This window comes from Manis javanica, chromosome 12 (genome assembly GCF_040802235.1).
Source record: "Manis javanica isolate MJ-LG chromosome 12, MJ_LKY, whole genome shotgun sequence".
Classification (NCBI taxonomy): Eukaryota; Metazoa; Chordata; class Mammalia; order Pholidota; family Manidae; genus Manis; species Manis javanica.
In genome coordinates, this window is record NC_133167.1 from 74980258 (window position 1) to 75007267 (window position 27010).

A 27010-nucleotide genomic window follows, 5' to 3' on the forward strand; every position below is an offset into this window, starting at 1 on the left:
TTTCCTATCCCTCCCTGCTAGCATCCAACAGGCCCACACATTTGCATGAAGAAGAAAAGACATGCCCACACATTGCACAGGAGCAATTAGGAATGAGCCATTCTGGACGTCTGAAGAGGAGCCCCAAATAGACATGAGCTGAGTGTGTTCAGGGCTCACTCTGCCAGAGGAGTTCCCTCAGTTAGTTCTCCCAGGCTGTATTTTCAGAGTCATCTGTCACAGCTCCCAGGCCAGAACTCATAACTCATGTGCTGTGCTCTCCATCAAGACACAGTTAATGTCAGAAAGGGGTTACTCTCTAAAGGAGATCTTGACTCATGTCCTGACTGCCAGGCCACAGAGCCGCTGAAAGGAAGAGCATACGGCTCACCTGCATCAAAGCTACAGTGACAACCTTCCACACTGTACAATACATGTATATCTCCTCTTCTCAGGCCATCCCTCCAAACCAGTAATGTACTTTTAAATGAGGGATGTTAACAATAAATACGTATTGCCATGTATGGTGGACTCCAATGCTATGTGAAACAGAGACATCGTGGCAGAGGGAGAAAGTGAGAGTTGGTAGGTTCCTACATTAGTGTCTCCCACATGCTCCTGGTTGCTTGTCCGCTTCTGGAAATGTGTTTATTCCTTGTCAGTCAATGAATGAATGTCAAAGATAGTTTTGGGGTTGTTTTTCAGATCCTCCCATTAAATCATACTGAATCTGTAAGAGAATAAACCCCAACTCCTTTAAACCAAAATACCATGATTTGGAGTATTCTTTTTCCTAACCTTGTTAACTGCCAAATGTTCTCAATGCCTGGTTCTTAGTTTTAAGATGAAAGCATTTTCCTCTCCTTTTCCTCTCAGAAGGTCAATTTACTAATCCAGAATTGTTTACCTTCTTTGCTTATTGACACGTCACATCACAACGGGTTCACCTACTCTGTTGTCAGAGCACTGAACACAGACATGAAGGTGGGAAGGTAACATTCATGCCATAGTATGTGCCAGCAAACAAATAGGAATGCTGGCTATGAAATTCCTTGAGGATGAGAAAATGTGCACCTGTGTGCCTCAAAGCCTTGTGTCTCGAACTGCCGCTCCCCTCCTGTCAACCTTGCACAGTGAGGGGAAGAAGGTTGGGAATGTCTCCAAAGCTCTCAGAACAGCACAAAATGGGACAGCAGTGCCACCAAGGGACAGAGAGAGCAGCAACTAATAAAAACCAGTACACAATGCCTTACACACAGAGGATGCTGGGTTAATCACCATCAACCTACAGTTTAAAATATACTGGCTGCAATGTCGATTTGAGAGACCAGAGAGGTGTTGCGTTCCAACCATCTCTTTGAAATTCACACCCAACTTCTTCCATGGATTGTGGCCCCAGGATGCAGGTGTTAGAAAGGTTTACATTTGGTGCTAACTGAAAAATTGGGTCTCTCAGTCCTATGGAGAATATAATGTCTGCAAGAACAAAGATGATGAATGGACCGAGTGTGTTCCTTCACCCTACCAGGCTCACATGCTCTCATGTGACAGTGAAGGGAAATGACAGCAATTCCTTTAACTACTGACAAGAAACTGTGGTCATGGGAGTACCATCCTGGGCAGAGCAGATGATACCATAACCCCCTCACTCTGCCATCCCCCCTCCCTGGGGAAATGCCCTGTGCTTTTCGCCATGAGAGAGCCATGTCTAACAGGACACTGACAGCAGCACATTATATCCTGAAAAATCACGAGCTGTAATGTGGCCAAGCACCGTAAGGAATCACCACAGGGTGCCACTTTCTGCTACTAGTTAGGCATGAGCCTTACCCAGCAATGATGTAACACTTTTTAGAGTTTTAAGAATCTGTCAACCACCCAACACTCTCTATCATCCATAACAGCATTTCATGGCATTTGCATATTTGTATAATACAAATACAGTTTTCAAACTGCCTGCAGATATATTCTTGATTAAATTCATTCAATATTGTTTAAGACCTTACAATAAGCCAGGAAAATAACCCTCACACATAAACATACAACAGCAAATTAGGTATTATTAGCTCCATCCAGCAAAGAAGAAATGGAAGGCGGGGATGTAAAGTAATATCCCAAGGTCACAACATGGCAGTTTAGAGAAAAGGTTGGCAAGCAATACAGACAGAACGATTTGCCAAGGTAGTAAAGGTCTGTTACCAGATTACTCTCAATTACCAGCACAATGAATATGTAAAGGAAAAAGGTAAAGCCTCTGATAACTCAGAAGCTTCTATGCACTTAACTGCTTCAAATTTAACATTGAAATTAAACCTCTAAATTTAACTTCTTTCTGTTTTTCCTCCTCCTTTTTCTGTCGGAAGTGTGTGAATGAATAAAGATATCACCAAATCTGGTTATCATCAACAGGAATTCTTACCCTTTTTTGCATCACTGACCTCTTTGATGAGCCAGTGAAGTCAAAGAATTCCATCTTAGACTACTGTTTTCAATGAATAAAATAAAATATGTAGGATTCAAAAGATAATAATCAAGTTGAAATACAATTATAAAACTATCAAAACAACTGCAATTTAAGGATAGTACTTATGTAATGCATTAAGAGACACTAGCTGCATGTCTAATAACTATTCTAATTTAAAAATAGTGATAAACATCAAAAAGCCTCCACAGGGATCTGGGTGATGCTGCGGTTGTGGCTGCGTCCACCCCACCGTTTCCTGGACTTGCCATTGGAATGAGGAGGGAGATGTCTAGGCTGGCATGTGCATACAGTGAGACAACGAATTTGACCGGATCTGTACTGTTGGAACTCAACCAGGAGTTGGGAGGGGTGCAAGTTGTAGCACTCCAAAATCTTATGACTATAGACTATCTACGGTTAAAAGAACATATGGGATGTGAACAGATCCCAGAAATGGGCTACCTTAATTTGTCTGATTTTTCTCAGACTGTTCAAGTACAGTTGGACAATATCCATCATATCATAGACAAATTTTCACAAATGCCTAGGGTGCCTAAATGGTTTTCTTGGCTTCACTGGAGATGGATGGTAATTATAGATTTGCTTTGTTTATGTCACCGTATTCCTATTATGTTAATATGTGTGTGCAAATTAGTTAGTAGTTTAAAACCTATACATACTTAAGGTACTCTACAAGAAGATATGTCAAAGAAATAATCAATCCTCCCATGTTTTCTTCCATATGCTACCTCTATAGCTTTTCTTCTTCCTTCCTAATTACAACGCTTAAATAGAATTCGTGCCTCATATAGAATTTACCGAGTATCATAATTCCTCCAGGTGGTAAAGATACCTCGAGACAAGTGCTGGGCATAGAAGCCACAGGGCATAAATCTGCGAAGAAGTAAAAAGCTAACCTTTTCAAACAATATGGCATCTCTCTCACTTACCATCTTTACATTTCCCTGTATGGCCCGGAAGATGACTGGTTAGCCAGAGACGGGTAAGATTCCTCAAGGGAGGAACAACCTAAGACAGGCACAGTCGCAGGGGGGCCATCAGGTGAGAAATTGGGGATCAACAGAGGTGAGGCTCAGAACCTCATCCCCCCTGCTTTGAGAGAAATCTGCATCCATGGATGTTTTGCTGCCCTTGTCTAGCTTGGATTAATACTTAGTCCACAGGCACACACTTAATCATCTACATTTGCCCTCTTACAGCACTAAACTATGTTTTCTACCTTTATCTTGCATCTACCTACCACTTCAGCATTTTATTAAAAATAAAAATAATAATAATAATAAAGGGAGAAATGTGGGATCAACATATAAATCAAGTATAAAAATCAAACGAATATTCATATTTGATCTGATTGTTTATAGTTCATAATGCGTGATCAAAACCGAAAGTTTCTGTGATGAATGCCCTTGTACTGTTCACCATGTAAGAATTTATTCACTATGTAAGAATTAGTTCACCACGTAAGAACTTGTTCGTTATGCTTCAGAAGATTGGAGACTGATGAGAATTAGGCTTGAGATGGATTAATGATTGTACATTGAGCATTGACCCCCCTATACTGAATTTTATTGTTGTTAACAACCATTTGATCAATAAATATGAGAGATGCCCTCTCAAAAAAAAAAATAGTGATAAAGCATAAATGGAATTTCCAGAGATCTCCAACAGCTATAATGTGTTATGAAAATATCTGTGATTTCTGTTGTTGATAAGGTCACAGACACTCTTAAATACCACTGTGCTACATATATAATTGAAGGAACTGTTAAATTTCAGTTAGTGATTAATTATTAAAAAGATGGAATTTTTATGGACCATCTGAATTCCATCCAAGGGCTTTTTATGGCCCATGGACCCTACATTTAAACCTCCCGCCAGTGGAGGAAGGAAAGGATAGGAACATTAAGGATGTACATCAAATACTCAGAGTAGCCTGAATTAGCAGTGGGTTCATCAGCCCAGATAATAACACTGTTTTGTGCATGTTTTCTAGATCCCCACAGCTCCTAGAGCAACAATAAATAGCAGTCAGATGTCAGGAGCGCCTGTTGACTGACTCATGGATGGTCAGTCCGTCTCAGGGCCTCCCTGCCTAGTGGATTTCCCTTTTTCCTCCTGCAGATCAGCGGACTCTCCTTAACAGAATGAGCATGTGGTCTCAGCAAGCCACAGGAATAAGAATGAAACAGTCCCTTATCTCCACTGGTAGGTGGGAAAATTACAATAGCAAAAATGGGAATAAAACAAATTAAAAACGTATCAGAGAGAATGTTTCACTTAATATAGTTGCAACTTGATGAACTGTTTCTCTTCCTAGTGGAACACTTGAATTTATATGACACTAAATGGCAGGAATAAATCAGAAGCATTGTTCAGTTGGGGGAGGGAGGTAAATAAACTTGAACAAATCTAAACTGTAAGTCAAAACGGCACAGATACCTCTGAAGAAAGACAGCTATTTACTCTCAATGGTTTCATTATGCAAATTATGTTATTTGTTTTCTCGCCTTACTCAAAACAAACAGTGATGCCAGAATAAAAAGCAAATTGTATTCCTATCAAGTGTCTCATCAATATGACTTAAAATATTACAAAATTTACTCTGTACTGGCCTTTTTTATACTACCCATTGATCATTTAATTTCAAAGGTTGATGGGACAACTGCCATATCATCACCAAAGTTTTTTCTTAATACATAGTCTGTGCTCAAGGAAGTATCATGGAGAGTCAGGGCTTATAGTAAGAACAAAATGAAGGTGGTTTTTGTAGTCTTTCTGCCATTTAAATAAGCTATTTCTGGTTTTGTACCAGGAAGTTTCAATTTCATATTATGTCTCTATAGTAACAGTGAAAAGCCAAGTACTCCTGAGTTAATGAAAGAGGAAAAGGAAGCATATTAAAAGAAATTGTTCTCTGGAGCCAGATCTCCTCATGCGGTAACCCGTCTTTTCCAGTTGAGGAGCCCCTTTCGCGTCCATCCCTGTCCTTCTTGGACGGCCACAATTCTCGGTTTTGTTTCCTCTCTCCTCTGCTCAGACCCTTCTTCATTTTTCTGCCAGGATGCTTTTCCTTCCACATCTCCCTTGTTTCTAGTCCTCGTTTCTTCCTAGAATAATCCCAAGGAGAACAGCATGAAATAATGACAAATTTAACATAATGAAAACGTGACTTTGTAGTAAGTTAGGAATCATCCCTTACTTTAATCCTGGTATAGACAAGCAAACATGGAAAGGATATAAAAATATATGAGAGAAACATTTTGAATTCAGCAAAATCTATTATTGACCTTTTTCCTTTTAGGATTTGGAAAGACTTAGTGTTTAGCTGTAGACAACCTCAGATTTCAACTATTTAAGAGTCACTTTATGAGTAAAATCTTCCCTCCCACTGATATCCATACCCTGACCCACCCAAAAGGCATCTTCTTGGACCAGAAAAAAATGTTTTCTTCGAAATCCAAGCGATATTACTGCTGGCACTGAAGATAAAAGTAGAGTAGGAGAATAAGGTTTCAGTACTAACGTGAGTGATGGACATGAAAAGACAGTCATGCCATCTTGGTCTCTTTCCTATTCCAGTGGCTGGTGCACATGGCATGAGTGGAAGACAATAAGAACAGGAGCGCTGGTCTTCATCCTGCAGCCCGGGGAGAGATTTCTGAGCTAGAATATGACATGACCCAGCCTCACTTTAGTAAGATTATCAAAAAGGAGAAATTGGGAGAAAAGAGATATTAAAGAGCAGGAGACAACCTAAGAGAATTACTTCTTTTTGTCTGATATTCATGCTGCCTTTGGAGTTTCCCAGGTCTTTGTGAATAAGGACTCCGCCATTCAAATCTCTATCTAGTCTACTTCTACATATTGATAACTATCAAAGAATCACTCAGTTTACAGTGTTAGGACAACTAGTGTAAGCCCTATTTTACAGATTAAGAGCTTGAGATCAGGAAGCTTCTTTATTTTGTCCAAGGTCATATAGCCAGTGGTAAAACTGGGATCAAATTCCAAGTTGACGCATATCCAGGGATCTGTCCAACATTTTATGGTCCAAGGAACCGAGCATGTTGCTAAGGCTCAGAGTAGATGCTTATAAATTTTTGGCATTTGACTAATTTCGGTAATATTTATTAAGACAGTATGTTTGGTTTTTTTTTTAAATGTTAGATCTAGGAGATATATCTTAAAAATACTTCTACATCTTAAAATTCAAAAGGCTTTCTAACAAGAGGAAACCAGATTACTCAGAATATTCAAATTAAATTTAAAAATAAAACCTAATGAACGAATTTAAATGATTATCCAAGAAAACTATTAATATGTAACTTTGTCATCTAAGCAAAAGGTTTGTGAAATACGTTAAGGAAATATGTCTATTTTCTTAGTCTCTAAATTACTTTGGAGGATTTATAGAGAATGAAACACTCTTATCATTCCAAAAGAGAAAAATTTATTTCACATATTCAAGCAGATTCACAAGTAATTTGGATTGAATCATTTATTATAGACTTGTTCAACCAGGCAGATTTATCTCTTCTCCCTACACAAAGTCCAATAAAATAAAAGTAAAGGATCAACATATGAATACAAATGACATTGGTCCTGAGATAAGAGTAGATGAATGATAGTGACGTGATTTTGGAAGATCAAGTATGGATGGATGAGTGGTGATTAACTTAGCAGAGAAGGGACGCTGCATCCTTCGACCAGCTCGAGGGGCAGAGGTGGCTGCTAAAGGGGAGCAAGGCCTGTCTTGGTTTAGAGGGCTGGGGCAGTTCAGGAAGCGGGGCCACCAAGTACTTCTCAGAACAGGGCTGTGGGGTGGACTGACAACAGAGGACAGGGGAAGTTAACAATCAGTCCCACATGTGTTATCTTCTTCCCAAGCCCACATGGCAAGCTAGCTGTCCCTCCTGTGCACAGGCAGAAAAACAGGAGATTCACCTCAGAAGAAACAGAATCAAAGAGGCTCTGGGCTCAGGGACACAGGGACGCTGAGGTTGGGCAGAGTCTCGACTGCACGCAGGGTGACCGAGCTATAACCTACATACTGACGTGGCCCCGGGGTGTTGGCAGTCAGGCACCTACGTCTCAGACAGCACAAGCAAGCTGCTTTTGGAGCAACCAGCCATTCCAAGGGAAAGGAACCCAGGAATCGCTAAATGTCCACATAATCACCCGGGGAGGCTCAACAGCTGACACACACAGACACGTGTGGTGCTTCCAGTTTGCTTTTTCAAATTTCATTCATAAATAGAAAGACCAGCAAGGATCATCAAACATGGTGGTAAGGCTTTAAAATGAAGGACAAAATTAAAAGAGAAAAAAAATGGCAGGGCAGAGGGAAATCTGAGGAAAGAGAGATGAGTATATATAGAGGTCAAAGGAAAACTTCAAAAAGTTTACAGTAAGTAACCTGAAAGCAAGGAGGAAAAAATTCACACCCATGAATTAGAAGAGATTGCTATAGTAAAAATTTTTTTCAGAAAATAAAAATATCTATCTCCTTCAAATTTCTCTTCAAATGTAACATTCTCAGTGAGGCCTGCCCTGAGGTTTGTTTTGTTTTTGAATGTAGTGCTACCTACCTCTCTTGGTACTTACAATCCCCATCTGCCTTCAGCCATTAGATAATACAGTCCTCAAGAGAAGGGATTTGTGCCATATTCCAGCACCTAAAACAATCCCTGGCATAGCATAGTAACTCAGTAAGTGTTGGTGAGAGAATGAGTGAATGAGGAAAAAGCCCTTTGAAAATAAAAATATAATGGCAAATATAAAGATTGAATAGGTTGAAAAATAAAATTGAGGAATTTACCCAGAAAATAGAATACACTGACCAAGAGTAGTAAAAAAAAAAAAACAAAAAAGGAGAAAAAATATGGAAGACATAATACAAGAGTGTTTTTCAGAATGAGGATGTACATTCCCAGATTTAAATGACCCACTTAGGGCCCACAAAAATAAATGTGAAGGACTCACGCCACAGTGCATCACTGCGAAACCTCAGAGTATCACAGAGAAAGAGCAGATCCCAGGAGCTTCAGAGAAAAAGAAGAATCACATATGAAAATTAGGATCCAAGAATGATGAGACTTCTCAGCAGCACCACTGGAAACAGAAGACCGTGGACAAGTACCTGTGAATTTCAGAGAGAAAATGATTTTCAATTCAAAATTCAGTATCGTGCAAAACTGTTAATCAAATGTGACAATACGTAATTTCAGACATTCAGTTTCCCCCAAAATATAATTTCTTTTGACTCCTTTCTCAGGGAGCTATTGGGCAAAATGCTTCACCAAAACGCCACGTAATCTAAGAAAGAGTAATCAAGAAATTCAGTAATCCTAAAAGAAACAAGGAGAAGGACAGAATTCCCAGGAACAATGAAGGGAGGTGTCCAGGACAACGGGTGTGCAGCAGGCTTAGACTGTAACCAGTTAAGATTAGTGCAGCTGGATGCAGGGTTCTAGGAGGCATTTTATATGAACCTGACCATGTGGAGAAGACTTTTATAGTTCTTCTGCAAAGCATGTGGCTGATGTAGTCATAGGTAAAAAGAAACATATGAAAACTCATTAAAATAAGAACATTTAACTCCAGGAAAAAACAAAAATACTTGTGGTAAAAAGGAAATGTAATATACCACAGTACAGGGCTCTGCTATAACCAACAGTCATGATAATAAAAATCCTAAACATTAATTGAAATAGAAATGATGACATAAATGTACTAGGAGGATGGAGAGAATGATAATGTGGGGGAGGGAGGAGGGCAGGGAGGAAGGAGGGCACAGATGACATTAGAAAACAAAATCAGCATAAGAACTCAACGAATAATACCTAAAGTTGAAAATCAAGAATTCACAGTATAAGTATCTTACTTGGATATGTAGAGGCACCACTAGAAGAAACGACTAACAAGTTGGAAGTGGCTGCCTGCCTCTCAGAGGTGAAAAACTGCGTTTGGGAGGGTGGGCTGAGGGGATGCTGGCTGTCGCTGGGAAAGGCCAGCGTCTCCTGTGTGCCATCTTCTGACCCCCAATCAGCCTAGTTAAAAAGGGCCTTGGGTCTGGGGCACTTCCTCACCAAGAGGTACAGAGCCCACACAGCCCCCTACTGTGGCTGACGTTGCTCTGACTCTTCTCTGTGTGAGTGAAGCATTGTTCCACCCAGTGCTTGACTGTACCCTGCTTTCCTTGACAGCTGATAACACGTGGGCAGAGGTGTTTGGGGTCCTGGGATCAGTAACTGCACCCCAGGACTCCACTGCTTTAGGACTGGTGACCATCACACAGGGCTCCACACAGCATTTGTATTATAAGTTTGACTTTCTAAATTAAATACAATTACTATTTTAATACACATAAAAATTGATTGTATTATTTCAAGTAGTAGCACTCTCAATAGTACTGGTATAAACTCTTCTGATGTTGAAATTACAATCAGCATGCACATTAGTTTCCATAACGCAAATGATGCCCAGTTTGTTTACCATTGTTAACCAACAACGTATTTGGCTTACAATGGAGAAAAGCAGGATTTCTGATTATGCAGTTTCAACACATTAAAGCTTTTTTGTGGGCACATTTTCCAAATCCATCCATAAAAGAACGTGGCAAAACTGATTTAGCTGGTAACAGGTGGGTAAAAAGTAAAACACAAGACAGTTTTTAAATAAGCACTCTTTGTGCATATGTTTTCAGATGGGATACAAAACAAGATATATATACTCAGAAGAAGAGCATGGGTTCAGGAAGTTTGAATTGGAATCTGGTGATTAATTGGATATAGGAAATGCGACGTCAAGGAGGAACGCTTTTGTTTTACCTGAATAACAACAGAGAGGGTGGTGATGTCCTTCCCTGAGAGAAGGAACAGGGGAGAAAGAACAAGTTTGAGGGGAAGCGGAAAGTCCTCTTTTGAACACGGTCTGAGGTGTCGGTGGCTAAGCGGAGTTAGGGTCAGAGCTCAGGAGAAAGAGCGTGACGGACACCAGAGCTTAAGGACACCAGAGCTTAAGAACCTTCCGCACGAGGGTGGCTCGGGAGCCTGGGTACTTGAGAGGCGGGCAAGAGCAAGGAGAGCGGGCAGAGTCCGAAGAGAGAGGCTACGGCAGAATGTGGAGGGATAACAACATTTCAAGGATGAAAGGGGAACCTGAAAAAAGAAAGAGTGGGAGTGGGAGGAGTCAGAAAGAGAAAAGGGATACCAGCGGAGGACGACCGGCCTGACAGCAGCCAAAGTGGAGTAAAATTTAGGAAAGAGTGTAGGTGATTGACGTCTGCAGGGGGATGACGAGTCCACGGGGTCAGAGAAGGTCATTAGTGATCTTGGTGAGAGGGATTTGGTGGATGTGTGGGAAAGGAAGTCCTTTGCACTAGGCTGGTGAGAGAATGGAGAAGAGAATATGGCCACAAGGAACATGGATGACTCGACCAGCAGGAAGGAGAAGACGCTGAAGGACCTGGGGCAGCTGCTGGAAGAAAACCATTAACCTTAAACAGAACCTTAAACCCTCATCTGCTTGCCTAGGCACCTGAATCCTTGCCTACCCTCTCCCTAACCTACTTTTCAGAAAAACAGGTCTTGTTTTCAGAAATTCCAGATGCTGTCCAGTGTCCTCACCAAACCAAAAAGACCACCCAAAGCTAGTACTGGTCAGATGCCCAACTTCTAGTCTTGTCACTGTGAGCAACTCCTTTCTGTGCGGGTCTCATTTACACGCTGCCCACCTCCCACCGACACCAGCTGGGAGCTCATCCCACCACAGCTGAGCCCGTGAGTCCAACTAGCTGAGGAGCTCCATGACGCCCCCTTGCCCATGCAGCCCTCCATCCTCACTGGCCACAGAGCCGCCCCATGCCTCGGAACCACTTACAGTAACAAGAGTATCATGATGTAGTGCTAATTAGATGCCAGAAACCATGCTAAGTGCTTCATAGACATTATCTGATTTCATTCTCCCAACTGTTTTGTTATCCCTTTCATTTCCAAATGAGCAAATTGATGCTAAAAAAGAAATTAAGAAACTTGCCTATATTCACATTTAATAAGTGGTGGGTCCAGGGTTTGAATTTAGGTTTCTCTCACTCCGGGGCCACACCTATGATACCATGAAGCAGAACAGACCACATGGATGCATTTATCTTCCACGAAAACCAGGCCTCTTGGAGCGAAAGGATTACGGCCTGTGGTTCCAGATCATCACCATGTAATAGTCGCCCCCCCCTTACAAGCCAATGGGCCATTGAAGCATAAAACAAAGAGCCTTGCCCTCAAGACTTTTAAATCTAGCTAAGGTATCAAACCAAGAGATTTGAAAATGCAATAAGCTATATAAAGTAGGCATATGATTAGGGGTCAAATGACTAGTACAGATTAGAAATGCTGTTAGGAAAGTAAAAGGAAGAACAGATTCAATCAAGTTTGGGAGGATTAGAAAATGCTTCAGAGGAAGACCTAGGCTAGACCTTGAAAAATGGCTCCAATTTTAACAGGAAGGGAGGAGGATATGAAACCAATCAGCAGATATGAAATCGGGACTGAAATGTTAGTGACGGCAAACACAGGAAATGAGCAAGTCACTGCTATCTGATCCGGGCAGAGCCAGCTTTTCTTAGCACGGGGAACACCTATCCCCAAAGTGGGGAGTTTATCCTTCTCAGGCTCCGTGAAGGACTTCCCACCCCACGATGGTTTTATTTTCTTCAGAGTTAATAAACGGCTTTCATTTTTGTGGGATGCCACCCCATCCTACCATTACACAAACCCCAATTCAAGTTATTTCAGGATGTTGATTTCTCATATTTCCTGATATGACTCATGCAGTGGCAGCTTGAATAGGCTCAAAACCTCTAATTGAGGCAGCAAAAAAATAGTGAATTAATCCTTTTGTATCTGTATTGCTTCCAATTTTATGGAAGAATGAAATGCAGGTAGTTGTATTTATATATGTTATGAGCCAGATCAGCTCATTAGATTTTCAGGGAGTTGAAGCAAACTAAAAGACCATTTTTAAAAAAATTTTAACTGATTAATTCATCAAAACCCCCACTTTGATAAATGAACAGAGGATTTCAGAATATTGTCTTATAAATGAAACTCTTTCTCTTTGGAGGGAGGCATTATTATACTCCTGGTTATTATACATAAGAGTAATAACTACTGTATTTATTTAAGAAATGATGATTAAATAATGAGGTGGTATCTTTGTTTCAGTTTTCGTTTTCCCAGTTTAGTGAAAATGAGGCACAGGAAAATATCTGACTAAACTTGAGAGCAAAGAATTCAGAAACAATGCAGGGAATGATCCTGTTTGATATTTACAAGATGCTTATGTTCTCAATCATCCTCTCAATCCCATTCTCCGTGTTGGTGATTAAGTTAATGACCACATGTAAGAACACCCAGCACTACCTTCAGTGTTGTACAGACCTTTGAATGTACAGCTTTGGGTTTTTAAAGAGGGTGTGATTTTTGACTATCTGGGAATCTCAGTGCATGATTAGTCAGATTCAGCAATCATCACCTGCATATAATGTCACAATAAGCTCTCCTCCATTTACAGTCAAACGTCCACTGTTATTTGCCAGGTATCAAATACTTATGTGTTTAAACACAGTGAACAAATTTTGTGCCTGGAAAATAATGGGCTGGATTTTAGTTCATTTTGGGGGAAAAAAAGACAGAACAGAAAGGCCATGTGGAGTAGAAGTTGTTCTAAATATATGGCATTGAAAAGATTGTGTTTTTGCTTTGAATCCATATTCATGTCAATGTCTTCCACAGAACACCATGAGGCTTTAGTAAGTGACTGTTGGATTGTTTTTGCAATGGAAACACTAAACTGGATGACTCTTGTCAATCAAGGCATTGCTGTGTAGCCAGGTTTCCAACCATGGCCAGATTTGTTTCTCTGTCACAGGTTTACAGGAGACGCTTGCAGGTATCTGTTTGGGTAGAATCACATGCATAGATGTTTTAATGTTTTGACAAAAGTAAGAACATGTTTGTTTCTTTTGTCTGCTTGTTTGTGGTATGACTGGTTGGAGAAGATCAGAGAAATAGCATAGCTGACAGAGGAGAGTAAGGAACTTCCCACTCTCCTCTTTGTGTGGCCTGTGTGGAGGGAAGGATGATGGTGACATGCTGAAGAGCCTGACTTCACGAAGGCCAAGTCAGACCCTGACCCCAACTACTGATGCCACAAGGCCTAAACAACAAAGCCCGTCATGGGGTGCGGCACCGGAAGAACTGTGTTTCAGGGACACTGTGCAGTGCATCCACAGCAGAAACACTGACATTTTCAGGGAGGGTACTGCTAGCAAAAGCAAGTGAGATCCAAATGAGAAGGCAGGACTAAATACAGGCATACCTGGCAGATATTGCAGGTTCAGTTCCAAGACCCCACAATACAGTAAATATCACAATAAAGTGAGTCAAGTGAATTTTTTAGTTTCCCAGTACATATAAGTTATGTTACATGATACTCCATTAAGTGTGCCATAGCATTATGTCTAAAAAAATCAATGTACATAATTAAAAATACTTTATCGTTAGAAACTGCTCACCATCACTAGAGCCTTCAGCAACTTGTTAACTTTTTGCTGGTGGAGGGACTCACCTCGATGTTGAGGGCTGCTGGCTGATCCAGGTGGTGGCTACTGAAGTGGGGGTGCTGTGGCAATGTCTTAAAATGAGACAAAAATGAAGTTTGCCACACTGATCGACTCTTCCTTTCACAGCTGATTTCTCTGCAGCATGGGGGGGGCTGTTTGATAACTTTTATCCACAGTAGAACTTCTTCCAGAACTGGAGACAGTCCTCTCAAACCCTGCCACTGCTTTATCAACTAAGTTCATACAATAATTCTAAATCCTTTGCTGTCATTTCAATGACTCACAACATCTTCACTGAGACCAGATTGCATTTCAAAAACTACTTTCTTAGGTCAAGTTTTATCCTGAGATGCAGCAATTCAATCACAGCCTCAGGCTCCCCTTCTAGTTGTAGTTCTCTTGCTGTTCTCACCATGTCCGCAGTGACTTCTTCCACTGAAGTCTTGAACCCCTCAGAGTCATCCACGACGGCTGAAATCCACTTCTTCCAAACTCTGTTCATGTGGATATTTTGACCTCTTTCCATGAATCGTGAATGTTCTGAATGGCATCCAGAATGTGAAACCTTTCCAGAAGATTTTCAATTGATTTTGCCCAGATCTACCAGAGGAATCACTGCCTATGGCAATTATAGCCTACAAAATGTATTTCTGAAATGATAAGACTTGAAAGTCAAAATGACTCCTTAATGCACGGGCTGCATAATGGATGCTGTGTTAGCAGGCATGAAAACAACATTAATCTCGTTGTACATCTTCACGAGAGCTCTTGGGTGACCAGATGCGTCGTCAAAGAACAGTCATATTTTTAAAGCAATCCTTTTATCTCAGCAGTAGGTCTCAAAAGTGAGCTTAAAATATTCCGTAAACCACATTATAAACAAATAAGCTGTCATCCAGGCTTTGTTGTTCCACTGATAAGAGCACAGAATAGATTTAGCATAATTCTTAAGGGCCCTAGGGTTTTCAGAATAGTCAATGAGCATTGGCTTCAACTTAAAGTCACCAGCTGCATCAGCCCCTAACAAGACAGGCAGCCTGTCCTTTGAAGCCAGGCACTGACTTCTCCTCTCTAGCTACAGAAGCCTTAGATGGCATTGTCTTCCATTAGAAGGCTGTTTCTTCTACACCGAAAATCTGTTGCTTATTGGAGCCACTTCCATCCATGATCTGAGGTGGATCTTCTGGATAACTTGCTGCAGCTTCTCCATCACCACTTGCTTTACCTGCACTTTACGTTATGGAGACGGCCTCTTTCCTCAAACCTCATGACCCAACCTCTGCTAGCTTCTGACTCTTCTTGTGCAGCTTCCTCGCCTCTCTCAGCCTTCATAAAATTAAAGAGATTAAGGGACTTGCTCTGGATTAGGTTTCAGTTTAAGGAAATATTGTAGTTAGTTTGATTTTCTATCCAGAAGAATAAAACTTTCTCCATGTCAGCTACAAGGCTGTTTTGCTTTCTTATCATTTGTCTGCTCCCTGGAGAAGCACTTTTAATTTCCTTCAAGAACTTGCCTTTGCATTCACAAAGGGAATGTTTGGTCCAAGAGGCTGCACTTCTGGCCTGTCCTGGCTTTCCACATGCCTTCCTCACCAAGCCTAATCATTTCTAGCTTTTGATTTAAAATGAAAGGAATGCAACTCCTTTCACTTGAACACTTAGAGGCCATTGTAGGGTCCTTAACTGACCTAATTTCAATATCGTGTCTCCGGGAAAGGGAGACTCAAGGAGAGGGAGAGAGAGAGGGAATGATTGATCAGACAGAACACACACAACCTTGATGAACTTTGCTTGCCGTACAGGGGTATGGTTTGTGCTCCCCAAAACAATTAGAATAGTTACACCAAAGATCGCTTCTCACAGATCACCAGACTAAATACAAAGATAATGGAAAAGTTTGAAATATTATGAGAATTACTAAAATGTGACACAGAGACACAAAGTGAGCAAAATGGAAAAACGGCATTGGTAGACTTGCTCGAGGAAGGGTTGCAACAAACCTTCAATGTGTAAAAAACACAATGTCTGCAAAGCACGAGAAACCGAAGCGCAATAAAAGTGAGGTATGCCTGCAATGTGAGCAGCTTTATTCCTGGGCACAACTGAAAAACCATCCTCAAAAATTCCAGGGTTAACTGGGGGAGCTTTTAAGAGGAAGTTGACTTCCTACCTGAGCACGGGGTGGCTGGGAGGAGGGGGTGGAGGAAATCAGTCCGTGAGCATGCTCACACTCTCTTTTCGCAGCAGTGGCTGGCTTCTGGATATTACATAAATATGAGATGTGTTCATGAACTTAATGTTAACATGTCAATATCCCCTCCAAAGGGAGCCAGGCGAAAAGATTTATCACAGACAAGTGTGTTTGAAGACTAGTCAAAGCATGAACCTCTCAGCATGCACAGCAGTGATCATGAGTGATGAATATCTGATAGAGCTACTTAACTTTCCTCTATACAATTAGTTTTGTGGGACGTTTTGCTGCTTCTGTGCACTGAGGAATCACTTATTCCATCATCACTTTGGAAAAAAGTCTCCATAAGGATGTGAAACATTCTCCTTTTCAAAGCTAGGACGTAGATAATTATTTACAACTTGTTCCGACTACTGTTGTATCTGGTATTGATGCAATTAGCACAGGTCTTCAACTAAACAACCGACCCAATGCTTATTTACCATGTTGCTATTCTAGAACTTTAATCTGCCTGCTATAATTTACTTGCATCTTACCTAACGAAAGACTGAATACTGTTCAACCAGCCTGGGATGGAAGGAAACACGTCCGCCCTCAGCACTTCCTTCCCCCACGGTACTGCAGCTCTGAGCCACTGCAATGTGGCAACACAAGGGAACAAAAGGCATGTGAATTAGAAATTAAAAAGTAATAGTATCCTTATTCATAGACAATATGATTGTAAACATAGAAAATCTAAGGAGTTTACTGAAAAATCCTCTATGACAAGGAAGAGAGTTTAGCAAAATGTCAGACTATAAGACCAATATACAAAAATCAGTAATTGTATTTCTATATCCTAGCAATAGATAATTTTAAATGAAAATTTAAATATAGCACTTAAAACAGCATCAAAACAGGTCAAGTACTTAAGACAAGAATGTGGAATGTACTTAAGGCTTCTACACTGAAGCTACAAAACATTGCTACCTGAAATTAAAGGAGTCCTAAATAGAGGTATATGTAACATGTTAACGGACTAGAGGATTCAAGATTGTTGATATATCCATTCTCCCTATACTGATCTACAGATACACAGAATCCCAATCAAAGGCAGCAGGGATTTTTAGTAGACATTTACAGGATAATAACTAAAATGCTATCGTTTGTGCGTGTGATGTACCACCCAGACCTCCTTTTAGAAATAAAGAAATTCTATTCTTTAGAGACTGGTAGCGTCACCTCCAAAAAGTCCTCAGATGTCAGTCCCATGTGGGATTGCCTCAGGGGGAGAAACTGCTTCCCCAAGGTCATGTCCCTTCCCAGGGCTGCCTGCATGCAGTATTTGAGAGACATAAGCCTTAGAGGCCTGGCCTCTCAGTCCAACTCCAGACAGCTTAAAAGTGACCCATCTCCTAAATCCCTTGCCACATCAGTTGAGGTACTCTTGAAACTGCATGGCAGGTGACATCTCTCTGACAAATCCTGTTTCTCTCGCTTCCTTTACGAGTGTTTAGCCCCACAGCATTCCCTAATAAACTTTCTGTGTGCTCATTTCTATCTTAGAGTCTGCTTCCCGGGGGACTCACCTGTTATAGAGTCAAGGTATATGAGCCACAGGAACCCAGGGTTCATTGCCAGGGACGACTGCCTAAACAATTAGGGTGGTCCAAAAACAGGATGCTCTGCTCTGAAAAGCGGTCAATTTCTTGCAAGGAAAGATCTCGAAATGATTGCCAGACATGTTGCAGAAGATTCCTGATTTAACAAAAGATTTAAATATGTAACTGAAGAGTATCTTCCAATTCCAAAAGCCTACTGTTTGTTATATCTCAACTCATTTTTTGACTTGGGACAAATCCTTTCTTCACTTGAGTCTGTTTCCTATTTAGGAAAAGAAGAGTATTAGATGAACACTGAAGTCCCATGGCTTTACAGTCTAAAATATATAGTTGCAACAAGTTTCTTACAAAGGCAGGGCCAGTGTAATCCAGTTTCACAGGCAATGAAGAGGATTTGAAAGATTTAGACTATGGCTATTATAGCAAGAAGGGAATACAGACCACTTTCTGCTAAACTGCTGATTTCCTAGGGGAAATCCAAACTCCTCTAAAACTTGTGTTTGCCAGTCACCAGCCTATTACAATTCATTCTCATTTAGTGACTTCCTGATAGTCATCGAACTTGCCCACAATGTGTTTTCCTTAAAATGCCATGCCAGCTGGTACATGCAACCATCAACTTGCTTGCTGAAAAGTTTTCTGGCGCTCAACAGGAACTTCATGAGAAGTATTTTATTTTAGTTCCTGATATCTAAAAGATCCATATACTTAACAAAAGAGAAAGGGAAACACACACACACTTTCTCTCTAAAGTCCTTAAGTCTATGATACTGATAACATGGTATTATATAATGATACTATTAGTATTAGACAATACTAATATTTTTTTGTTGTTGTTGTTTGCAGAAATTAGCACTGATTTCATCAAGCTGCATTGAAAATCTTTCTACAGAAGTTTACCAATGGAAAAAATAAAAGAAATTAAAAAAAATATGTTACAACCATTTGAAAAACAACAACTGATTATCAAAGATGAGAAGACTGGTTCTCAGGGAGAATTTCAAAAGGACTTTCACAAAATATATTTAATATGTGTGAATAAATTTATCTCCCCTCTCTAGTGATGTACTGAAGGTAATAAAATATATGATTCTAATTTCCTGAATAAGGATACAAAGTAGAAAGGTTACTACATGCTGTAGGCCATTCTGAGAATCAATGTCTGAGCAGGAAAAAAAGAATAACTGGGCGTTCTGGCTTGAGAGTGAAATACAGTCACTTGGACTTAGTTTTTCTGTTGTGGGTGCGTATGTGTCTATTTTAGATTTACTTCACTGCACATGTTATTTGTATTCTCCTGTGCTCAAGCCACTTAATTTCCTCCCAAGTAGTAGTTAACACAGGAAAGCAAACCTCATCTACATGTGACATCATACACCCAGTTTGCTTAGCACATATTATTCGATTGAGCTACTCATAGTATAATAGAAGAGGCAGGTACTTTAATGAAACCAAAAAAAAAAGGAAAGTGTTCAGTTTGCTCTATGTCTCTACCAGGCAGGCCCCTGGAAGACTGCCTAGAAGGCATTTGATGACCATTTCTGTTTTGCTCCTTTAATACTGTTCTTCACACATGGCTGCGGTTCCACACAGTTTCAGGAGATGAAGTCTGTGTCCGGTGCCATAAGAGGGTGGAAGTCCTGCTCCATCTGTTGGGTTATGACCTGCTGTGCTTGGTCCCAGAGTTGGCTTTATTCCCAAAAGGCAGGTGGGGAGTTGATCTCACAGTTGCTCCACATGAATAACAGTAGAGGCTGCTACATTCATTTGCGCCATCTCACTCAGCTTTTACAGGAATGTTATATTTTTTTTTTTTTGAGAGGGCATCTCTCATACTTATTGATCAAATGGTTGTTAACAACAATAAAATTCAGTATAGGGGGGTCAATGCTCAATGTACAATCATTAATCCATCTCAAGCCTAATTCTCGTCAGTCTCCAATCTTCTGAAGCATAACAAACAAGTTCTTACATGGTGAACGAATTCTTGCACAGTGAATAAATTCTTACATGGTGAACAGTACAAGGGCATTCATCACAGAAACTTTCGGTTTTGATCATGCATTATGAACTATAAACAATCAGGTCAAATATGAATATTCGTTTGATTTTTGTACTTGACATATATGTTGATCCCACATTTCTCCTATTATTATTATTATTTATATTTTTAATAAAATGCTGAAGTGGTAGGTAGATGCAAGATAAAGGTAGAAAACATTGTTTAGTGCTGTAAGAGGGCAAATGTAGATGATCAGATGATCAGGTGTGTGCCTATGGACCAAGTATTAATCCAGGCTAGACAAGGGCAGCAAGACATCCACGGATGCAGAAGATTTCTCTCAAAGCAGGGGGGATGAGGTTCTGAGCCTCACCTCTGTTGATCCCCAAATTCTCACCTGATGGCCCCCCTGCGACTGTGCCTGTCTTAGGTTGTTCCTCCCTTGAGGAATCTTACCCGTCTCTGGCTAACCAGTCATCTTCCGGGGCCATACAGGGAAATGTAAAGTTGGTAAGTGAGAGAGAAGCCATATTGTTTGCAAAGGTTAGCTTTTTACTTCTTTGCAGATTTATGCCCTGTGGCTTCTATGCCCAGCACTTGTCTCGAGGTATCTTTACCACCTGGAGGAATTATGATACTCGGTAAATTCGATATGAGGCACGAATTCTATTTAAGGGTTGTAATTAGGAAGGAAGAAGAAAAGCTATAGATGTAGCATATGAAGGAAACATGGGAGGATTGATTATTTCTTTGACATATGTTCTTGTATAGTACCTTAAGTATGTATAGGTTTTAAACTACTAACTAATTTGCACACACATATTAACATAATAGGAATACGGTGACATAAACAAAGCAAATCTATAATTACCAGCCATCTCCAGTGAAGCCAAGAAAACCATTTAGGCACCCTAGGCATTTGTGAAAATTTATCTATGATATGATGGATATTGTCCAACTGTACTTGAACCATCAGACAAATTAAAGCAGCCCATTTCTGGGATCTGTTCACATCCCATATGTTCTTTTAACCATAGATAGTCTATAGTCATGAGATTTTGGAGTGCTACAACTTGCACCCCTCCCAACTCCTGGTTGAGTTCCAACAGTACAGATCCGGTCAAATTCGTTGTCTCACTGTATGCACATGCCAGCCTAGACATCTCCCTCCTCATTCCTATGGCAAGTCCAGGAGACGGTGGGCTGGGTGCAGCCACAACTGCAGCATCGTCCGGATCCCTGTGGAGGCTTTTTGATGATCATCCCCCGGCACAAGTCCCCCAGAGAGTGCTGATGCCAGAAGCTCCTCCTCATATCGTATCTTAGTTCATTTTCTGGGTATCCAAGCTAGGCCTTGATCTTCTGCATAGAAACGAACAGACCCTTTGCCCACACTTTGACATGCCCTCTATACCACTGTGCAGAACTCATTGGAGGTCAGCACACAATAACTGCTTTTTTTTTTTTTTTTTAATTAAGAGAAAGGAATATTATCAGAAAAAAGTACCTCCATAGCTGATCATCTGACACCCTTTAAGTGATCAACATTAAGGATATTTAAAGCATGCGTTGATCTTTGATTTACCAATAGTTTTATCCTGTTAAGGAGTAATCCCCCTTTTCTTTCTTTCTTTCTTTTTTTTTTTTTTTTTAATTTTTAATCTACACTTACATGAAGAATACTATGTTTACTATGCTCTCCCCTATATCAGGTCCCCCCTAACAACCACATTACGGTTACTGTCCATCAGCTTAGCAAAATGTTGTAGAGTCACTACTTGTCCTCTCTGTGTTGTGCAGCCCACCCTCCCCTTTCTCCCTCCCCTCCATGAATGCCAATCTTAATACCCCTCTTCTTCTTCCCCCCTCTTATCCCTCCCTGCCCACCCATCCTCTCCAGTTCCTTTCCCTTTGGTACCTGTTAGTCCATTTTTGGGTTCTGTAATTCTGCTGCTGTTTTGTTCCTTCAGTTTTTCCTTTGTTCCTATACTCCTCAGATGAGTGAAATCATTTGGTATTTCTCTTTCTCCGCTTGGCTTATTTCACTGAGCATAATACTCTCCAGCTCCATCCATGTTGCTGCAAATGGTTGGATTTTTCCACTTCTTATGGCTGAGTAGTGTTCCATTGTGTATATGTACCACATCTTCTTTATCCATTCATCTACCGATGGACATTTAGGTTGCTTCCAATTCTTGGCTATTGTAAATAGTGCTGCGATAAACATAGGAGTGCATCTGTCTTTCTCAAACTTGATTGCTGCGTTCTTAGGGTAAATTCCTAGGAGTGGAATTCCTGGGTCAAATGGTAGGTCTGTTTTGAGCATTTTGACGCACCTCCATACTGCTTTCCACAATGGTTGAACTAATTTACATTCCCACCAGCAGTGTAGGAGGGTTCCCCTTTCTCCACAGCCTCGCCAACATTTGTTGTTGTTTGTATTTTGGATGGCAACTATCCTTACTGGTGTGAGGTGATACCTCATTGTAGTTTTAATTTGCATTTCTCTGATAATTAGTGATGTGGAGCATCTTTTCATGTGTCTCTTGGCCATCTGTATTTCTTTTTTAGAGAACTGTCTGTTCAGTTCCTCTGCCCATTTTTTAATTGGGTTATTTGTTTTTTGTTTGTTGAGGCATGTGAGCTCTTTATATATTCTGGACGTCAAGCCTTTATCGGATCTGTCATTTTCAAATATATTCTCCCATACTGTAGGGTTCCTTTTTGTTCTATTGATGGTGTCTTTCACTGTACAGAAGCTTTTCAGCTTAATGGAGTCCCACTTGCTCATTTTTGCTGTTGTTTTCCTTGCCCGGGGAGATATGTTCAAGAAGAGATCACTCATGTTTATGTCTAAGAGGTTTTTGCCTATGTTTTTTTCCAAGAGTTTAAAGGTTTCATGACTTACATTCAGGTCTTTGATCCATTTTGAGTTTACCTTTGTATATGGGGTTAGACAATGGTCCAGTTTCATTCTCCTACATGTAGCTGTCCAGTTTTGCCAGCACCATCTGTTGAAGAGACTGTCATTTTGCCATTGTATGTCCATGGCTCCTTTATCAAATATTAATTGACCATATATGTTTGGGTTAATTTCTGGAGTCTCTAATCTGTTCCACTGGTCTGTGGCTCTGTTCTTGTGCCAGTACCAAATTGTCTTGATTACTATGGCTTTGTAGTAGAGCTTGAAGTTGGGGAGTGAGATCCCCCCTACTTTATTCATCTTTTTCAGGATTGCTTTGGCTATTCGGGGTCTTTGGTGTTTCCATATGAATTTTTGAATTATTTGTTCCAATTCATTGAAGAATGTTGCTGGTAATTTGAGAGGGATTGCATCAAATCTGTATATTGCTTTGGGCAGGATGGCCATTTTGACGATATTAATTCTTCCTAGCCATGAGCATGGGATGAGTTTCCATTTATTAGTGTCCCCTTTAATTTCTCTTAAGAGTGACTTGTAGTTTTCAGAGTATAAGTCTTTCACTTCTTTGGTTAGGTTTATTCCTAGGTATTTTATTCTTTTTGATGTCATGGTGAATGGAATTGTTTTCCTGATTTCTCTTTCTATTGATTTGTTGTTAGTGTATAGGAAAGCTACAGATTTCTGTGTGTTAATTTTGTATCCTGCAACTTTGCTGTATTCCGATATCAGTTCTAGTAGTTTTGGAGTGGAGTCTTTAGGGTTTTTTATGTACAGTATCATATCATCTGCAAATAGTGACAGTTTAACTTCTTCTTTACCAATCTGGATTCCTTGTATTTCTTTGTTTTGTCTGATTGCCGTGGCCAGGACCTCCAGTACTATGTTAAATAACAGTGGGGAGAGTGGGCATCCCTGTCTGGTTCCCGATCTCAGAGGAAATGCTTTCAGCTTCTCGCTGTTCAGTATAATGCTGGCTGTGGGTTTATCATATATGGCCTTTATTATGTTGAGGTACTTGCCCTCTATTCCCATTTTGCTGAGAGTTTTTATCATGAATGGATGTTGAATTTTGTCAAATGCTTTTTCAGCATCTATGGAGATGATCATGTGGTTTTTGTCTTTCTTTTTGTTGATGTGGTGGATGATGTTGATGGATTTTCGAATGTTGTACCATCCTTGCATCCCTGGGATGAAACCCACTTGGTCATGGTGTATGATCCTTTTGATATACTGTTGAATTCTGTTTGCTAATATTTTATTGAGTATTTTTGCATCTACATTCATCAGGGATATTGGTCTGTAGTTTTCTTTTTTGGTGGGGTCTTTGCCTGGTTTTGGTATTAGGGTGATGTTGGCCTCATAGAATGAGTTTGGGAGTATTCCCTCTTCTTCTATTTTGTGGAACACTTTAAGGAGAATGGGTATTATGTCTTCTCTGTGTGTCTGATAAAATTCCGAGGTAAATCCGTCCGGCCCCGGGGTTTTGTTCTTGGGTAGTTTTTTGATTACTGTTTCAATTTCTTTGCTCGTAATTGGTTTGTTTAACTTCTGTGTTTCTTCCTTGGTCAGTCTTGGGAGGTTGTATTTTTCTAGGAAGTTGTCCATTTCTTCTAGGTTTTCCAGCTTGTTGGCATATAGGTTTTCATAGTAGTCTTTAATAATTCTTTGTATTTCTGTGGAGTCTGTCATGATTTTTCCATTCTCATTTCTGATTATGTTGATTTGTGTTGACTCTCTTTTTCTCTTAATAAGTTGGGCTAGAGGCTTATCTATTTTGTTTATTTTCTCAAAGAACCAGCTCTTGGTTTCGTTGATTTTTGCTATTGTTTTATTCTTCTCAATTTTGTTTATTTCTTCTCTGATCTTTATTATGTCCCTCCTTCTGCTGACTTTAGGCCTCATTTGTTCTTCTTTTTCCAGTTTTAATAATTGTGATGTTAGACTATTCATTTGGGATTGTTCTTCCTTCTTCAAGTGTGCCTGGATTGCTATATACTTTCCTCTTAAGACTGCTTTCGCTGCATCCCACAGAAGTTGGGGCTTAGTATTGTTGTTTTCATTTGTTTCTATATATTCCTTGATCTCTATTTTGATTTGTTCATTGATCCATTGATTATTTAGTAGCATGTTGTTAAGCCTCCATGTGTTTGTGAGCCTTTTTGTTTTCTTTGTAGAATTTATTTCTACTTTCATACCTTTGTGGTCTGAAAAATTGGTTGGTAGAATTTCAATATTTTGGAATTTACTGAGGCTCTTTTTGTGAGCTAGTATGTGGTCTATTCTGGAGAATGTTCCATGTGCACTTGAGAAGAATGTATATCCTGTTGCTTTTGGATGTAGAGTTCTATAGATGTCTATTAGGTCCATCTGTTCTAGTGTGTTGTTCAGTGCCTGTGTGTCTTTACTTATTTTCTGCCCGGTGGATCTATCCTTTGGGGTGAGTGGTGTGTTGAAGTCTCCTACAATGAATGCATTGCAGTCTATTTCCGTCTTTAGTTCTGTTAGTATTTGCTTCACATATGCTGGTGCTCCTGTATTGGGTGCATATATATTTAGAATGGTTATATCCTCTTGTTGGACTGAGCCCTTTATCATTATGTAGTATCCTTCTTTATCTCTTGTTACTTTCCTTGTTTTGAAGTCTGTTTTGTCTGATATTAGTACTGCAACCCCTGCTTTCTTCTCACTGTTGTTTGCCTGAAATATGTTTTTCCATCCCTTGACTTTTAGTCTATGCTTATCTTTGGGTTTAAGGTGAGTTTCTTGTAAGCAGCATATAGATGGGTCTTGCTTTTTTATCCATTCTATTACTCTATGTCTTTCGATTGGTGCATTAAGTCCATTTACATTTAGGGTGACTATTGAGAGATATGTACTTATTGCCATTGCAGGCTTTAGATTCGTGGTTACCAAAGGTTCAAGGTTAGCTTCTTTAGTATCTTACTGCCTAACTTAGCTCGCTTATTGAGCTGTTATATACACTGTCTGGAGATTCTTTTCTTCTCTCCCTTCTTATTCCTCCTCCTCCATTCTTCATATGTTGTGTGTTTTGTTCTGTGCTCTTTTTAGGGGTGCTCCCATCTAGAGCAGTCCCTGTAGGATGCCCTGTAGAGGTGGTTTGTGGGAAGCAAATTCCCTCAGCTTTTGCTTGTCTGGGAATTTTTTAATCCCGCCATCATATTTAAATGATAGTCGTGGTGGATACAGTATCCTTGGTTCAAGGCCCTTCTGTTTCATTGCATTAAGTATATCATGCCATTCTCTTCTGGCCTGTAGGGTTTCTGTCGAGAAGTCTGATGTTAGCCTGATGGGTTTTCCTTTATAGGTGACCTTTTTCTCTCTAGCTGCCTTTAAAACTCTTTCCTTGTCCTTGATCCTTGCCATTTTAATTACTATGTGTCTTGGTGTTGTCCTCCTTGGATCCTTTCTGTTGGGAGTTCTGTGTAATTCCATGGTCTGTTCGATTATTTCCTCCCCCAGTTTGGGGAAGTTTTCAGCAATTATTTCTTCAAAGAGACTTTCTATCCCTTTTCCTCTTTCTTCCTCTTCTGGTATCCCTATAATACGAATATTATTCCTTTTGTATTGGTCACATATTTCTCTTAGTGTTGTTTCATTCCTGGAGATCCTTTTATCTCTCTCTATGTCAGCTTCTATACGTTCCTGTTCTCTGGCTTCTATTCCTTCAATGGCCTCTTGCATCTTATCCATTCTGCTTATAAATCCTTCCAGGGATTGTTTCACTTCTGTGATCTCTTTCCTGACATCTGTGATCTCCTTCCCGACTTCATCCCACTGCTCTTGCATTTTTCTCTGCATCTCCGTCAGCATGTTCATGACTTTTATTTTGAATTCTTTTTCAGGAGGACTGGTTAGGCCTGTCTCCCTCTCAGGTGTTGTCTCTGTGATCTTTGTCTGCCTGTAGTTTTGCCTTTTCATGGTGATAGAGATAGTTTGCAGATCTGGTACAAGTGACCCCTGGAAGAGCTTCCCTTCTTGTTGGTTTGTGGCCTTCCTCTCCTGGGAGAATAGCGACCTCTAGTGGCTTGTGCTGGGCAGCTGTGTGCAGACAGGGCTTCTGCTTCCTGCCCAGTTGCTTTGGGGTTTATCTCCGCTGTTGCTGTGGGCTTGGCCTGGCTGGGGCTGTTCCTCCAAAATGGTGGAGCCCCCCTTCGCAAGGCGCTGGGTTCTTGCAGGTGTGGATGTGGT

The 27010-nt window shown here is 40.4% G+C and overlaps 1 long non-coding RNA gene across 1 annotated transcript; it reads right to left on the minus strand.

Annotated features, from left to right (window-relative positions):
• Window positions 1–4974: 4974 nt before the first annotated feature.
• LOC140844778 (uncharacterized) lies at window positions 4975–18120 on the minus strand. Its single transcript, XR_012123273.1, has 5 exons — window positions 17844–18120; window positions 16812–16909; window positions 8447–8603; window positions 5988–6101; window positions 4975–5571 (listed from the first exon to the last, which is right to left on the minus strand). It is a non-coding gene; the product is annotated as an uncharacterized lncRNA (long non-coding RNA).
• Between the last annotated feature and the right edge of the window lie 8890 nt (window positions 18121–27010).